General features: G+C 40.1%; 1 long non-coding RNA gene across 1 annotated transcript in view; it reads left to right on the plus strand.

Moving 5' to 3' along the window:
- LOC139319719 (uncharacterized) overlaps positions 1–14415 on the plus strand; it is a 175423-nt gene extending 161008 nt beyond the window's left edge. Inside the window, exons 2-4 of the long non-coding RNA XR_011600646.1 lie at positions 5028–5095; positions 12234–12331; positions 14311–14415. This is a non-coding gene — a long non-coding RNA (uncharacterized lncRNA). The remainder of the gene's footprint in view (positions 1–5027; positions 5096–12233; positions 12332–14310) is intronic.
- Positions 14416–18192: the final 3777 nt, after the last annotated feature.

An 18192-nucleotide genomic window follows, 5' to 3' on the forward strand; every position in this document is an offset into this window, starting at 1 on the left:
GCCTGGTCTGGCTTCGCCACTGGCAGGCGGATGCCAGACACAAGTGGCGCCTAGCCTCTGTCCCCTTTTCAGGCATGAAGTTGTTTGGTGATGCCTTGGACAAGTTTCTCATTGAAACCAAGGACAAACGAAAGATCTTGCCTGCTGTTTTTCGGAGAGGGGAACCCCGCTTCTCTCCATATGGTCCTCGCCCCCCTATGAGGTCTTCGGAGGGCGGTTTGGGCTCCTCCCGTTCCATGGGTAACTTCCAAACGGGGTATTTAGGCCCTAGACAGAGGAATTTCCAGGACAGATCCTCCAGGGGGAGGGCCTTTGGTTCCCGGCGGCCCTTTCGAGGGGGAGGAGGTCGTTCCATCCGTCGCCGTCGTTAGTAGTGCCTGCAATCCTCCCATTGGCGGAAGATTGGGCCTCTTTGCCAACATTTGGGAGAGTACCACTTCGGATTGCTGGGTCCTGGCCTCCATTTCATCCGGACTGGCCATTGAATTTCTTTCCACCCCCCCTTTGTCTTTTACTCGCTGTCCCCTGTCCCAGATAGCCGAGCGTAGATCCCTCATGGAGGCTGCTATCAACCATCTGCTGGCCATCAAGGCCATTCAACGTGTGCCCTTTAATCAGGCGGGACAGGGGTTTTACTCTCGGGTCTTCTTAGTCCCTAAGTCATCGGGTGGGTGGAGACCTATTCTGGACCTTAAACGTTTGAACCGGTTCGTAATCTATAGAAGGTTCAAAATGCAATCCTTGCGTTCTATCTTAGACGGTGTACGGAGGGGCGATCTCCTCTGCTCAATAGATCTCACGGAGGCTTACCTCCATGTCCCCATTCGCCCTTCCCATAGGAAGTTCCTCCGTTTTTGTTATGCTGGGGTTCACTACCAGTACACAGCCTTACCCTTTGGCCTTTCCTCGGCTCCCCGTAGCTTCACTAAGATTTTGGCGGCCTTGGCTGCTCACCTCAGGCTTCAAGCCGTTCGTCTCCAGTGTTACCTGGATGACATTCTCCTTATGTCATCTTCCTATCAGCAGGCCATGTCTGATCTCCGCCTTACAATTCAGACGCTAGCGTCGCACGGCTTCTCGGTTAATGTAGAGAAAAGCCATCTAAACCCTTCGACTAGGATCCTACACTTGGGAGCTATTATTGATTCGGAGCAGGGTAGAGTTTTTCTCTCCCCGGATCGGCAGGCCGCGTTGAGATCCATGGTATCTAAGGTCCTGAGGGATAAGAGGGCTTCCCCTTTATTTCTTTCCAAACTCCTAGGCAAGATGGTCTCGGCCATCTCGATTGTTCCCTGGGCCAGGTTACACCTCAGAGACCTCCAATGGTTTCTCTTGCCTTTTCAGAGAACGGGCAGGGGATCCTCTCTCACCAAAGTGGTGGTTCCAAGGGCAGTGCTTTCCTCCCTGCGCTGGTGGCTCTCTCCAATGCTCTCCAAGGGCTGTCTGTTCCTGGACCCTCAGTGGGTAACAGTGACTACCGATGCCAGCACATCCGGATGGGGAGCCCACTGTGGAACTCAGATCGCGCAGGGTACGTGGTCCAGTGTGGAAACTACCCGCAGCATCAATTGGCTGGAGCTGCGAGCAATTTACCTGGCGCTTCGAGCATTCCAACTTCTGGTTTCCGGCGAGCACGTGTTGATCCTCACCGACAACACCTCTGCCAAGGCGCATGTCAATCGCCAAGGGGGCACCAGGTCCCTTTCGCTGATGCGGGAAGCAAAAAGACTAGGCCTTTGGGCGGAGAAACACCTGGCCTCCTTGAAGGCGGACCATATCTCGGGGGTCTCGAATGTGACAGCAGACTGGTTGAGCCGCCAACAGATAGACCATGGAGAATGGAGCCTACATCCTCTCCTTTTCCAGGGTATAACTGCTCGCTTCGGGAGTCCGAAGATAGATCTGTTTGCATCCCACCAGAACAACAAGTTGCCTCGCTTCTTTTCCCGTTTTCCGTCCAATCAAGCGGAAGCGGTGGATGCCCTACGCTCTCCTTGGCCGCAGGTCCTACTTTACGCCTTTCCGCCTTTTCCCCTCATCCCGAGGGTAATTCGGAAACTATTGCTGGAACAGGCGGAGATCATCCTGGTGGCTCCACACTGGCCACGGAGGTCGTGGTTTGCGGACCTCATGCATCTTTCGGTCTCTCCTCCTTGGAGGATTCCTTGTACTCCAGATTGCCTCAGCCAAGGGGCGATCCTACATCCGGACCCTCAGTGGCTTCAGATGACCGCCTGGCGATTGAGTGGGAAGCTCTACAGCGGGACCTCATCCCTTCTGATATAATTCATACCATCCAGGCATCTCGTAGGTCATCTACCCAACGGATTTATTCCGCTACTTGGCGTTCCTTTGCTGCTTGGTGTAAGACTCAAGGAGTTTCCCCTCTCCAGGCTTCCATCTTACAGATCCTTCGTTTTCTCCAATCGGGCTTGGACAAAGGACTATCTCCAAACACCCTCCGGAGACATGTGGCTGCTATTTCTTCTATTTTGACATATAATTCGGTTCATTCATTGTCCCAGCAGCCTCTGATACGACGATTTCTCCGTGGGGCAACCAACCTCTGTCCTCCCGTACTACATCGGTATCCTTCCTGGGATCTCACCCTGGTGCTGGATTCCCTTATGGAATCACCATACGAACCTCTTGCTTCTGTCAGCTTACGCCTGTTGTCCGGCAAAGTAGCCTTTTTAGTGGCTATCACTTCAGCGCGCAGAATTTCCGAACTAGCAGCGCTCTCCACTAGGGAGGATTTATGTGTTTTCCATGTGGATCGTGTGGTCCTCAGGTTGGACCCTACATTTGTGACTAAGATTAACTCTCCTTTTCATCGTTCGCAGGAACTGGTTCTTCCAGATTTCTATCCAGGTCCTTCCAACCCATTGGAGAACCGGTTACACACCCTGGATGTCCGCCGGGCGCTCGAGCTCTACATCCAGAGGACTGCGGCTATTCGACGAACAGAATCACTGTTTGTTTCATTTCTACCGGCTTCCTTAGGTCAACGAGTTACTTCTTCCACGGTGGGGCGTTGGATCAGAACAACGATTGCGACTGCATACGAACTTCGGTCTTTGCCTCTTCCTTCAAGGGTCACAGCCCATTCTACCAGAAGTGCGGCGACCACGGCGGCTTGGTCTTCGAACGCCTCTTTGGACGAGATCTGCCGGGCTGCGACTTGGACATCTCCTTCCCCGTTTATCAGACACTATAAACTGGATAAGTTCGCCTCTGCGGAGGCTGATTTTGGGAGAAGGGTATTAAGCCGTGTTGAGGCCCGGGAGGGGTGTTCTGCCCAGACTGTTCCCGCCCGTGAAATGGGACAGTGATCTTTGGTATGTCCCACGTCTGGCTGCTGTCTCCACCCTCAAGGGAGAAGGGGCGTTGGTCCTACCTGATACGCCCCTTCTCGTTGAGTGGAGACAGCAGCCAGCCCCACCCTGTTTTCAGTCTGGTCATCTATGTTTATTTGTACTATTGATTTATTGTTACTGTTTTTCTTTCCACACACCGAGTCTGGATATTCCTTCGACAAAAGCTGGGAGCCCTAGCAACAGGGGGCGGATTTAAAAGAATTCCAGGCTCAGTCCATCCTCTGACCAATGAGCACAACCCACGTCTGGCTGCTGTCTCCACTCAACGAGAAGGGGCGTATCAGGTAGGACCAACGCCCCTTTTCATAAAGTAGCTCATTTTACTACTTGCCTAGACAGTAAACAGGATGACTCCATTTTTTTGTTGCTTCTTTCCTTCACCTCCAGCCAGCTCAGAAAGAAAACCCCACCTATAAGACCTTTGTCCAAACATTATGTGGCAACCAGCTTCCTTTTTTTTCCTCTGCCTACTCCTTTAGAGTGGTATTGCTTGGTGCTGAATAGTCTAATGGGAGAGTTCAGTGCTGGGTCTGCACTTTCCCAGCCATTAGCCAGCTGCCACTGCATTTTATTATCTTGAGAGGGGGGAGCTGTGCATCAAAGCAATTTCCAAACAGTGTGAATGGGTGGAAGTAACCCAGCCAGGACAACGTTCAAACATGTATTTTTGGCGCACATACATGGTGCCATCTGGAATCCCGAACCACAAAGGCCAGCAGGCCTGCTTACACACCCTTTACACACCCTGTTTTGTTCGCTGGTGTAACAGTTAATCTTGATAACAAGGCAAACTTGTAGCAAGTAGCTGTTTTCATGCATAGCCATTGTTTTGTATAAGCAGAACCGCACAGAGCCAGGATTAAAAACAAAGGTAGAAGGCGGGGCTTTGTGTGAAAACAAAGGAGGCAGACCATGGAAAATAACCTTTGATTTGCTTCTGTAGTTGGGTAGAAGAGAAACAGATTTTCCCTCCTACCCTCCACTTAAAACACACAGTAAAGCTGCCTGTGAAACAGTCAGGTACAGTACTTGGCATAACTGCGTCTAGAGCTCAGATCAAGTACTTGGCTCTGTTTCTCTTTCTGATCAGTATAGTTCAATCATTCAAAATCATTGTGCTCTCTCTCACACATACAGAAAGGAGGGAAGGGAAGGAGGGAGGGAGGGAAGGAGGGAAGGAGGGAGGGAGGGAGAGATCAAAGTCTTGGCTTGTGGTACATGATCATACAGATATCATTCAGATATTATAGTTATAGGGGTAATGTTTGAAGACTAACTGTTTAACAATTACCAAGCACCAGATAATATATATGAAATTTCACAAAAACACTGAAACGGCTACATAATCTTAAATTATGCACCTTTACTAGGAAAGAAAGTAGGGAGAAAAGATTCATTGTCATTAGAAATATGTATTGTTTTTCAGATTTCTCTCTCAAGCACCTATAGTTTCTTTGATTAATGTGCATATTATCATGGCCTCACTGTTCATGTTTAGTCCCTTGATAGTTTATCCTGTGATTTAGTCTGTCAACTTCTATTTTTTACTGAAAAAAAATCCTAATTCAATGAAATACTGAAGAATTTATACATCAAATAACACAGTGCCACACTGAGACAACAGCTCATTACATAATCTCTGTTATTTAGGCAGCCGATGGGTAAAGAAGCTGGTATTATTCTCTCCAGATTACAGATGGGGGCCAGAAATACTACAGGTAAAGGATGGGGATTTGCATAAAAATTCTTAATTAAACTGGCATCTGAAATGATGATCCTTTGGCTTATGACTCTTCCTCTTAAAACATACAGTAACATTTAATTATATATATATATATTATTTATTTTACATGTTATACTGTATATAATATTTATATTAATAGCAAGAATGAAAACACATTACAGTTACTAAATCAGAAAATAAGCCTGCTAATCTATCTGTACAAGGAGGCCTTGGTGACAATAAAATCATATAGTTGGTCCACTGCAACATGTTCTACATGGGTCTCCCTTATAAGTGATTCAGAAACTGCATCTGGTACAGAATGCAGCTGCCAGATTGCTGGTCAATAGGACTCACCACTGCAGAATAACATATATTTTATTATCACTGCACTCATTGCCAGGTTTACAAGCCCAGTTCAAAGTTCTGGTTATCATGTAAAAACATGATATGTCATAGATTAAGAAAAATATTGTTTATAATAAGATTTCTCAGGATACCATCCATCCAGAATAAGTAGTTTGAATAATAAGAATTTGGTTAATAAGTAAAATTTAAAAATACATATACCTTGTTCCCCCCCTCAAAAAAAATAAGACATCCCCTGATAATAAGCCCAATCAGGTTTTTGAGCGCATGGTAATAAGGCCAAGCGCTTATTTCAGGGTTCAAAAAAATATAAGACAGTCTTATTTTTCAGGGAAACACAGTAGTATTCATAGCAATAGACAACTATTAAAACCTATAAATGAGGCATATAGGGAAACTGTATCTGACAAATTCAGAAGTACAGTAGTTTTACCATCATAAATGTTAGCTGTTGATAACTTTACAATTCATGTAGTTAATACAATTGCTGCCCAACTTCCACAGTCACATACAATCATTGGAAAGATACCTTAACCATTCTCAACAGCAAAGCATTTATAACATTTAGAAAATAAGTATGAAATATCAAAATGCATGTTCTGTGTAGATCTATAATCATGGCCACCAGTGATTTTATACTTATTCAAAAACAGCCTGGAGAGCTCCAAATCAGGTCAGAGAAGCAGTTCTTAGATCGCTGGAATTAGTCTTTTGCCCTGCATCTTTTTTCTGAGTGAAATCTCTACCCTTTCCAAAGCCATTATTCATTCTATGGGTCTTGTTAGCTCCGTGCAAAGAAATAAAACTGATCAGGTATCAGAAACAATATACTGTTGTGGCCATTTTTAGCAGGCCCCTGAAAAGCAGTTACTAAAGCACGGGAACATGTGGGTCATTGTGCTCTTGTCTTGCTTTGGCAGATATCTGGTTGGCCACTGTGGGAATAGAATGCTGACTAGATAAACACTGGCTTTCATCCAAGGCAGCTCTTATGCGCTTATATTCCTAAAGCTGATCAAAGCAAAACAGGAATGAAATTTTATTACAGGCTTCTGAGCAGGAGGGATTCCACTTTTTCTTATGAACAAATGCTTGCAAGTAACATTTGCTAGTCACAAGAATATACTCTGTGTGTGTGTGATGTACAATAGTCCTTCAAGAACTCTATAAAGAACAACATGTAATTTCTAAACTATTCTGTTTCTTCAGCCTTTACTATGGATTTCCACCTTTTATGCTGTGGTCTTATTACCACTAGGCTTCTGATCCAATTAAAAGGGATAGTCATTACCTCAAAGCAGGGGTAGGTTCTATTTACCTTTACTGCCGGTTCGCAACGGGGCCGCACGCATGTGCGCAGAAGCTTCCTGATGATGTCGAGGTCAGTGGACGGAGCCTCCCGCCAGTTTTACTACTGGTTCTTGCGACCAGTCCAAACCGGGGACAGCCCACCACTGCCTTAAAGTCTATGTGGTATGGCACTGAGATACATCAGGGAATACCTTGTCAGAATTGGATCTGCCTGTTAGTCAGCTAGAAATCATCTGTTAATAATTTCAGCTTCTCACAAGGTACATGGTGTGGATGAGATGCCGACCTTCTCTGTGGTCTACCCCAATCTATAGATTCTTTGCCTTAGATATATATGTCCCCACTTTCCTTGCATTTGAAAACAAGTTAAACAGGCCTGTTTCACACCTTTGCTAATTGGACTATTTTCATATGATATACAAAAGTCACATAAAATTTATTTTGCTGTTTGACTTCCAGAGTCTATCAGGACTGGGGTGGATTAGAGAAGTTTTTATAAAGAGACTACAAACTGGAGCTTCACTTGGTTCTTGCTTAATACTTCTTTATTAAAGTGGCTATTGTCACAACTATTGTGACTAAAGAAAAAATGGAGAAATTATGATCTCAAGTTATATCCCTAGGCTATTTCATTAACCTAATATTAAATAGTATCAATGCCTGTTTCAATAATGACTTCGTTCCTTTTATAATAAAGTCAGATAATTTTAAAGACTCTTGGACAATTGCTTAAAGCAAAGCTTAGATTACTTCTCTTACCTTCTATTTTTGTTAATTTTAAAGGAGGAAAGGGGGAAGAAAAAAGTGTAGGGTAGAGGGGGGAAAGAAAAAAAAGCATTGACTTCTGACTCCTTTTGGTGCAGTAAATTATGGTAATAACATAAAAACTCAACTTTTTATTTTAATAATATACACTAGCCATTTCTATAACAACAAACATATCTAATCAGCAAAACCCAAAATCACAGTTTCATTTTATTCCACCTCAAGCATAAAGTCCAAAAGCAGTTTCCAAGTAGAAAGAAAATAATTTGTATTCTTTTCTTTAATCAAAGCAGTCAATTTAGGCATCTCTGCTAACTCCATCAACTATTGCAGCCAGTCTTCCATTGTAGGAATTACAGTGTCCTTCTATTTTTGTGAATAAAGTAATCCTGCTGCTGTCAACATATATAACATCAAAGTTCCAATTTTTTTTGAAGTTCTTTATCCATTAAGCCTAAAAGAAAAGTTTCTGGTTTTATCTTTATATTCACTTTAAGGATCTTCTGTATTAAGATGTGGATCCTACTCCAATATTTCTTTGTTTTATCACATGTCCACCATAAATGGTAAAATGTTCCTTCTTTACATTTATTTCCAACATTTGTTTGAAATATCCTAAATACAAAACTAAAGCTTGGCTTCTATAGTATACTCAGGAGTGCCCCCAAAGGTGCTTTTTCAGGAGGCAACTGGGCTTTCTTGTTTTTTCTTTTGGAGACATTTCACTTCTCATCCAAGAAGCTTCTTCAGCTCTGACAGGATAGTGGGGAATGGAAGAATTTATATTCCTGTCAGACAGCTGGTAATTTGCATCCTTTTAGAGCACTTTGAAGCACTTGGAGGTTTATCTAAGTCCTCAGGGTGACCCTGAGGACCTTTGGGACACTTTTGCGACAACCATGACCTGGAAGACTGAGGTACCTTTGTGACATCCATGACCTGAATGACTGAGAATCTCTACAAACTTTTAGCTATACAATTTGGGATGAACACCCTTTGAATTGTGTGGGAGTAGGAATGGATTTCCAAAGGAAAAAATGCAGACTATAGGAACCAGGAGCACTACTCAGGTGACCCTGAGGACACAGATAAACCTCCAAATGCTTCAACGACCCGCTAAAAGGATGCAAATTACCAGTTGTCTGCAAGGAATATAAATCCTTCCATTCCCCACCATCCAGTCAGAGCCGAAGAAGCTTCTTGGATGAGAAGCAAAACATCTTCAAAAGAAAAAACAAGTAAATCCAGTTATTTCCTGAAAAAGCATCTTTGGGACAACCATGACCTGGATGACTGACAATCTCTACAGATTTAGGAATGGTCCATAAATCTAGAATCATATTACATGAATTAACAACACTCCACTGAAAAACTTAGAATTTATGATTGACTTCATCCATACCAATTAAGGATACTGGGAGACTTAGTGCCAGCACATCAGGGGGGTACAATGTCTGGAAAGGACATCTTAAGACACTTTATACTTACATTAAGTAATTCATACAATACTTTCAGGGTTGGATTAGAAATTCCCACAAATGCTCTTGATAGGGTACTAAATTGGTTTGTCTGGATTATTTTGAGAGGAAAAGAAAGCAATTTTTGTTCTTAATTGGCCCTGCTAAATAATTATTTGTTTGGGAAACTTGGGTTGAACCTATAAAAGTCACATTATCAACATATAAACAAAACCATATCCATGGCAGAGCTCCAATGTTATTTCCTAGAGATGGATTTTTGGACTCGGTCTCATCTTAACACTTTAAAAAATACTAAAGATTGTTTGGCCCTATCCCACCCTGGATATTATCCACTGAAACAAAATATATGTTGGCCTCTACATGTTTTTCTATTAAAATATAACCTTGATAATTCTTTTTTTTAATTGAAGCTGGCCTAAGAATACAGTATATACAGAAACAAACTTTCTTCCCTAGTCATTTATTTCACAAAATAAATACTGGAATGTAATTAAAATATGCATAATTAGGCAAGCATTAGGGCACTTAAATGGAGAAATAATTCAGATAACTGTTAAATTGGAAAAGTCTAGAATATAACACATCCAGCCTGCAAATATATTCTACAGTCTGACACTTAGCAAATTACACACAACAGTATTATAAATTGAATAATATAGTTTCTTATGGCTCTAATAGATTCATCCTTCAAGTACCATACAGCATGCTGAATACAGAGAACAATTTCTCCAAGAGAAATATCAATTATCTTTGCCATGTTCCATTAATGACAATGTGACTATGAAGCAAATAGCGTTCTGCATACTTCTCTCATGGATATGTTTATAACTTTAGCTAAGATGATCAGTTAATTTGTGAGCTTCAAAACATTGTTACACTAAAAAAAAAGTTGCAAGAGAGAAAAGATCCATAAAGATGTATTGGGTGAAGTAATTATTTGATCTGAGTCAATACACCAACAATTTTTTTTCATTTACTTTTCTGAGAAAATTGAATAAGAAAAACAGGCCCCAATCAATTAATCAAGGATCAGCATAAAAAAAAGAACAGAAACAAAGCAAAATAGAAATTATCCAACAACAGCAGCATAAAGGATATGTCAATTTTGATTACTTTGTATATGTAAGCATATTATAGTATTATTAACACTAAACTATTCATTCCTATCATAATTTTATTGAGATGATTCCGACAACAGGCCAAACTATGACTTGTCATGAAAGCAAGACCACGTTATCCAATCATTTTGAATGCCACCAAACATATTTCTTTACAAAGTAGTTACCAAAGAAGCATATTTGGGATATTAATTCCCAAATATGAAACTACTGATTTCAGATAACAAAGCTAGATGTTTATCTGCATTCTGGAATTACAAGTTATCATTTGGAATCTAAACCATGGATTGACATATGGATTTTGTCCATGGACAAGTTTTACTTCATTATTGAAAACCAAATCAAAATATCTACACTTTCATTTAATATATTCATTTTTCCTAGTACAGTCTATTAGAGATAATAGCCTAGCAACTGGTCTTCACAAAAAACTTTGTTTATGTGTCGTTCTACCAAGTTGTTGTTTTGAGCTGATGGTCTTGCTTATCATCAGTTCCTTTTCTTCTTACAGCATTATTAGTATAGCAACTAAATAAAGGAGAAAATAAAGGAGAATGTTTGTAGCTCAGGGTTGAAATGAGGGCTCCTTGATGTTCTCTGACTTTGCTTGTTTTCTTGCAGATGTTTCATTACCCTATCTAGGTAGGAGTAGCAGTGATGATGTTACCAGTTAGGGTAATGAGGCATCTGAAAGAAACCAAGCAAGCTCAGATAGCAGCAAGGACACATCCCCCCCCCGCTACCCCACAATTGGGAAAAGTTGCAGAAACATTCCACTTCCATTTTTCTTACTCTGGGTTTGAGAAATGGCCTTGAGGTATAAAACACTTTTTTAAAAATGCAGATGGCCTTTCCAAATATTGATTACAGCTAAATATTTATTTGTTAGAAGAGGACAAAAATGTAATAAAGCCAAAAATGTTGGTATCTATGGTGGAAACAATATCCACCATCCACCAACAAATGTCTATGGAGATTCTCAGTTTTCCAGGTCATGGTTGTCATGGACAACCAATCCTTCCATTCTCCACCATTCAGTCAGAACTAAAGAAGCTTCTTCGGTCAGAAGCAAAATGTCTTCAAGCAAAACAAGGAAGTCCAGTTATCTTTTCAAAGAAAACAGCTTTGGGACATCTACCAACAAGTGAAGAATATCTGTAATTATTCTATTACAGACTATTATAACTAAACAAAGCTGTCTCAGTTTTCAGATGATCATATACAGCAACACAACAGTTCTCATTTGATGCCTTATACCTCAGGGAAGATCAGCCTTCTATACCATCCACAAGGCCCTCTGAAAGAGCCAAGGAATACAAATACAGATGCAACCCATATATCTTGATATTTCACTGATTATATCTAACTGTAAAATGCTTTGATAATGCAGTTTTCGAAGACAGAACGGTACAAGCTGACAGAAAACAGTTAATATTAGACATGCAATATATTCTCTCCTTCCTGCTCTGAACATCAAAAAACCTAATTAAATAAATTTCAACAAATGCATGCCTTTTCTTGAGAATTAAATAGATGCACAATTGAAAACAAAATTTCCTGCTTGCAGTGTCTCAGGTAAAGGCTGCAGAAAAAAAAAAAAAAGCAAGAACATTTCATTCTGGCCTCTTTCCACTTCACTGGATGCCATAGAACATTCCTAACCTTGAGGGGCTGGGGAAGCACCAGCAGTGATAAAGGCAAGGTCACTGTTAGAATAACACTTTTAATGTTAATAGTTAATGAGTGAAGACATAGAGCTGGGATAGCACAATTCAAGGAAACAAACATAAAATGAAAGGATGTGAATTTTTTGACAAACACACCGGCTGAGGGTGGGATACACCAATTTCCTCAAGCAGAGTTTTAGTCATATGTAGAATGTAATCAGGACAAGGGTTTATATTTGTTTTGTTTTCTTCTCTGGGCCAAATTCTATTTTCAGAAATTCCAGTAACTGGTGAGCTTCATCTCCTGTCAAATGAAACAGCTATCCTCTATGATAGGCCCTTCCAAGCTACTCAGGTGGTTCCTTTAACAGAAGTAGATTACGCATGCCGACATATTAAGTATGCATTCTTTTCACCATCAGAACTGAGTAGCACCATCAAAGTACTGCTAGAAGGACAACTTCATTGGGTGGGAGAGGCTTATGCTGCGAGTAAATCCAAAAAGGGACTCAGTGGAAAGGTGAGTGTGGAATGATATGGCATAGAGGCCGGGTGGATTATCATTTATTTTGTAGGTGTGGGTAGCCTGTTTTAACTACAGGGTGTAACATTTATTTATTTTGACTTGCCAGAATGGCAATCACAATAGGGCCAACAGCAAAGAAATCTATGCATATTAAAATTAATTTTAACATCAATATTTGCAAAAAATAAAACTGATAAGTTAAAGCACAGAAAGGTTTCTATTCACTTTTTATGTTCAACAGTATAACTGAAAAAATAAAACAATCCTGACACAAATAGATTGGTTCAGAATCCTTGGATCCACTAGCCAGATATATCTGCTGAAATATAGTCTACTCTCATCACAACATTTGAAGCCTATAGTCTTATTTTTTTAAGTCAATTATCTTTTAGCCTTTCCCTGCCTCCCTAGTCTAGTCCAAACTGCCAGAAATTTCTAGAACATTAAACTACTTTGCAATTTCATCTAATATTCCAGAAGAAGGCAAGGGAAAATATACCTATCTTCTCCTGTTATCACGCACAGAGACGCTCACAGGCATTCTTTCTAACCACAGTGATGCCAGAATAATGAAACATGTATTGTGTCATCAAATGCAAGATCCACTCATATATTTGCAGATACATAAAGGACCAAGCTTGTGTCAAGTTGTTGTGACACATCTTTTAGTACTTGCCCACCCATGGATGCCTGGATTCTTCTTCCCATCCTTCTCCTCCTTCCTTCCAAGCTGTATTGCATTAGTACACAATCCTGCCAGGGCAATGTGCCCTGAAAAAGCAGTTCACAGATCTCTCCCCCACCCCCAACATAAACTGAACGATAAGAGAAAAGAGGTATTCTGACACAAGCTTTTTAACAGACAAGAGCCTCTCTCAGCAGACTTCAAGTTCACATGTCTGACAGCTATTGCTTAGACAATCATACCAAGATACTTGGTTGTTGTTGGATTTTTTTTTAACAGTATCACAGAATTCTTTGTTGCTTTGATACTGGTAAAGCATCCCAGAAATGATACCCTCTGTAATAGCAAGAGATTCTTAGTCTGTTCAATAACAAACAAGACATGAAAATTTCATAGTGATCATTTCCTCAAATTCTAAAAACACAGCTATACATCTTCTATTTTAAAGAACTTCATTTCACACCTGCAGGGGTGCACACACACACACACACAATATTCAGGAAAGAATAAATATATACTGTATTTCCTCGAAAATAAGACCCTGTCTTATATTTTTTTGAACCCCGAAATAAGCGCTTGGCCTTAATAAAGAGAAGGACAAGGGGAGACATGATAGCAGTGTTCCAATACCTCAGGGGCTGCCACAAAGAAGAGGGAGTCAAACTATTCTTCAAAGCACCTGAGGGTAGAACAAGAAGCAATGGGTGGAAACTAATCAAGGAGAAAAGCAATTTAAAACAAAGGAGAAATTTTCTGACAGTTAGAACAATTAATAAGTGGAACAACTTGCCTGCAGAAGTTGTGAATGCTCCAACACTGGAAATTTTTAAGAAGATGTTGAATAACCATTTGTCTGAAGTGGTGTAGGGTTTCCTGCCTGGAAAGGTGGTTGGACTAGAAGACCTCCAAGGTCCCTTCCAACTCTGTTATTGTATTGTATTGTATTCTAGGTCTTATTTTTGAGGCATGTGGAGCAAGATGGGGCTCCTCTTGCAGTCTTACCTGATTTCCAGCTCTGCATTTAAATATTTTCAGGGAGGGCTTATTTTTGGGGGGAGTCTTATTTTAGCATATGTGCTCAAAAGCCTGATTAGGCTTATTATCAGAAGATGTCTTATTTCGGGGAAATAGGGTATACTTTTGCTATAGAAAAAACAATCAGCAATGAAAAGGAAAATGTTTGAATTTCTAATCTTCTCTTCTCCCCCTACCTCTTTTTTTGTATTTTAGGTGAGTTTTTAACCTTTTTCTTTTATCCTTTTTACATTTCTGTATATGAAAAATATAGATCATGTATACCTGAAATCAACAAGAGAAGAAGAGAAGAAAAATGCATCCTTATAAGAGAAAGTTGATGGCATAAAAGAAGTTCATGTTAGCAAACTATTTCTTTTTTCTGTTTAAACCCTGATGTCTACTCAACACAGCTACAAAATTGCAACACAAAGCGTAAAGATTACAAATTAAAACTAAGATTAAAGCTTCATGGAAACAATCTATGTGATTACTAACAGTCCTGATAGCATATGATCAATCAAAAACATTAAAACTAATTAACAATTAAAAGTAGGGCAAAGCTTAACAGAATTTCCAAATGCTGATAGAACAAGGTGAAGGACCACTTCTAAGGGGAATACTCCATAGCCCTATAGCAACTTGAGAGATGGCCTTCTCATGCTGGCCATAAAGCTATATTGCTGACAACATGGACAACGTCGTCAAAATAGCCTATACTGCAGACCTGAATACTTAGGCAGGTTGTAACAGGAGACAGTTCTGCAGCAAGCAATGATCTCTCATTAAAATAACTATTTGGTATATTCAACCTAACTTAAAATACCCATATTGATTGTTTCTGAAATCCAATTTGTATGATGTTTCAGCACAATCATCTTGCTGTTTCCTTAGTCCTTTTTCCTTTGCTTTTGTTCCATCCCACTCCCCTTTATTTTCTACTTCTTAAATGTTTTATTACCTTTGATGTGGTGGGCCAGTAGTGAAGATGCTCCACTTGGAAGGTTGAGAGCTCAATCCTAGGCAGCAACAGATGTTTCTCTCTTAGGGCAGAAAAAAATATCTGCAGCAAACTCCACATAGGCATCAGGAAGGGCCTCCAGCCAGTAAACTCTCAGCTCCATCCAATCATCTGGGCTATACCTTGAATTAAGGGACTACAGGGTTGTAAAAAGAAAAAAAACATGTTTCATGACCTTAGCCTCCTTATATAATGGCAAATTGTGATTTTATATCATTTCATATTAAAAGGGCTCCAAGGTAAAATCTTCCTCTATAATATTAAAGGGAAATTAATTAATGTTTGAGATTATAGAAAGTTTCTGTTTCACATATATTATTGTGGTAATTGTTGAAACAACCTTTTGGGTAGAAAGATTTGTATGCAACTAGCCTCTCAAAATACTTTATATCATTTGTGTGCAGTTGAATTGGACATACTGTTTTGCCCTTTTGTTCTAGACAGAGCAGAAATTCTTCAATCCTTTTTAAGAGATGGGACTTCCCTTTAACAGAGGCCATGGCACCATTTCTTTCTTTGTTTTCCAACAGATTTTGCTGTGAAAAATTCTATTGGCAGCTGGATTATTATCTGGCATTTTCCACAATGTGTTATTGGGGTGAGAGATGGAAGCTATTTCAAGAATTAAAAAAAACTGGTGGAGAAAATTGCCCTCTTTTTTCAGAAGAGTGAAAAAAAGAAATATTTCAGAAATATTCTCATAAAATAGAACTCTTTGGTGAATTTTCTGAAGATTTGGAATTATCTGAAAGCTATTTATGGAGAAACTGGCATGAAACATTTTAATTAGCATTTCTGGATTTATAGGATCACCCAGTTTAAAAAATGTGATTCTGGGCAGGAGAGAATCTGTGGCAAGATTGACTAACCTACCAACAGTTCACAAATAAAAATAGGGAGATTTCCTTGTCATTTTCTTGCAGTGTAATTTGAATACATACAGTATAAACATATAGTGGTTACTTAATGCATTTCTGGAGGAAATGGTTTCTTAAAACTCGTTTTTAAATAAATACTGCACCAATAGGTAGTTAATTTGGAAAAACAATTGAAATTGGACTAATAACAACATCATTATATTCATTTAGCCCTCTAATATTATCTATTCAGACTAGCAACAATGTATTCAACTGTCAGCTGTCACCTTATGCTTTCTTGTGCTTCATTGCTATGTGGTGACAGACTGTCATGAACTGTGTGGAGGGAGAAATGAAGGGGAGGATGCTTGGGGAAATGAAAGTAAGTGCTGTACCTCAGGGGTGGGTTCTATTTACCTTTGCTACCGGTTTGCAGCGGGGCCGCCCGCGCGCTCTTCTGTGCATGCGCAGAAGCGTTTAGTGGTGTTGGGGTCGGTGGTGGAGCCTCCCGCTGGTTTTACTACCAGTTCTATAGAACCGGTGTGAACCGGGGGCAACCCACTACTGCTGTACCTCCTGGAGACACTGCCTCAAGGTGACCCAGCAGAAAGAAGGAGGGAGTCACATACCAAACGGTGCCTGGACTGACCATTATGAAAACATCTTGACTGGTTCTGATTGGTTACAATGGGGTGGGCAATGAGAGACAGTTAAGGGAGGGAAAAGTAGAAGTTAGGGATTTTGGCCCACGATTCTCAATTCTGGTTATGCAATACTGCAATAGAATTGATCTCTAATAAAAACCATATCTATCTCAGCAAATGGAGCCAAGGATCATTTCTTTTTAGAGATTCAAGTTGTGGCAGGTCCAACAAATACACTTTTATTGAAAATTGTAGGGATTAGATTTAAAGGAACTTTTACATCCAAGACCCTTATCTTCATAGAGAAATAAATGTATTTTCCTGTTCTGCTATACTGTTAGTGATACTGTGTATTCTGCATTATTATTATTATTCTTTCAAATATGGTAGGCCTACCACTCATTTTTTTTAAAAAAATCTGTTGATTTACCCAGACAAACTGTTGCAAGATAACCACTGTCCCAGAATGAAACTGCCTTTCAGATTGCCTAAGTGAACTCTGAGTTATTGTTCTCCTCCCATTGTTTCATTTTATAGAAATTTTACTGTTTATTGTTTTGATCTTCTTGTTTGTTTATAGTCTATATCAGTTCAGGCTCCCTTGGGAGAAAGAGCAATATAGAAACATAAACATAATGATAATGACACCAGTAACGTGTTTGAAACTGCAAGCAACATTTTTAAAAGACATTTCCAAAAACTAGGGACAATGAGGGCGAAAAAGAGGCATCAAAGAATTGAAATACCTGTGTCCAGCAAGCTTGGCCACTTCACTTACAACACTATCTAATTTTAGAGGAAAGGTTGGACAGTGGCAGCTTACTGTTCTTTCAATAGCATCTTTCTGTTACTTTTGATTGACTTTTAAATGTTCATCTCATCCTGTATGCTTTTAGAAGCTCATGTCATCCTGCATGCTAAAAAAGACAGCAGTAACATTGTTTTCATGTCACTTATTCTTGGTTGCACAAAGGCAATTTAAAGTACTTGATGCTGGCACATTTTCTGCAATGTGTTCTCTCCCACCATGTGAATAGTCACCATGTGACTGTTTGCTCATCTCTGTTGTGCAAGAAACTCTTTAAACATTTGCTCAAGAACTGTGCTACATTTGTCACATGAATGTTTGCCTTCAGACACAAAGCAGAGAACACAAGGAGGTGTTATACTTATTCAGTTAATGCTGCATGCACATCTCAGATGTTGAGAGAGAACAGGAATAATCATGCCTAAAAGCTTTTGATATCTGCCTAGAATATGAATAGTGAGGTCAGGAACAACAAGGAAAAGGCTAGAAACTGAGCATCATTACTTATTTAGGAAAACTTACACGTTTAAAGCATTTAGGCTTAGAATTCTTAATAAATATGAATAGAAACATGACAGAGCTTTATCAGCTGATTATCTTTGTAGGGAAAGCAAAAATCCTTCTCCCCCTTCCATATAGCACAATACTTGGATTTAAACTTCAGCAGAGAGAAATATGATTTTACTCAGTGCAGAAAGCATTGAAGGTCACAGATGCACCCCACTGTCAAGGGTTACTAGAAGGATGGTATTCACTTACCTTCTCTACCATTTCACAAATGTTCGCTTTGCTGGCTCACAACACCTCTGCGCATGCTCAGGACCTT

Source organism: Pituophis catenifer, unplaced genomic scaffold (genome assembly GCF_029215685.1).
Source record: "Pituophis catenifer annectens isolate HBS135680 unplaced genomic scaffold, rPitCat1.0.hap2 SCAF_7, whole genome shotgun sequence".
In the NCBI taxonomy this organism is placed as follows: domain Eukaryota; kingdom Metazoa; phylum Chordata; class Lepidosauria; order Squamata; family Colubridae; genus Pituophis; species Pituophis catenifer.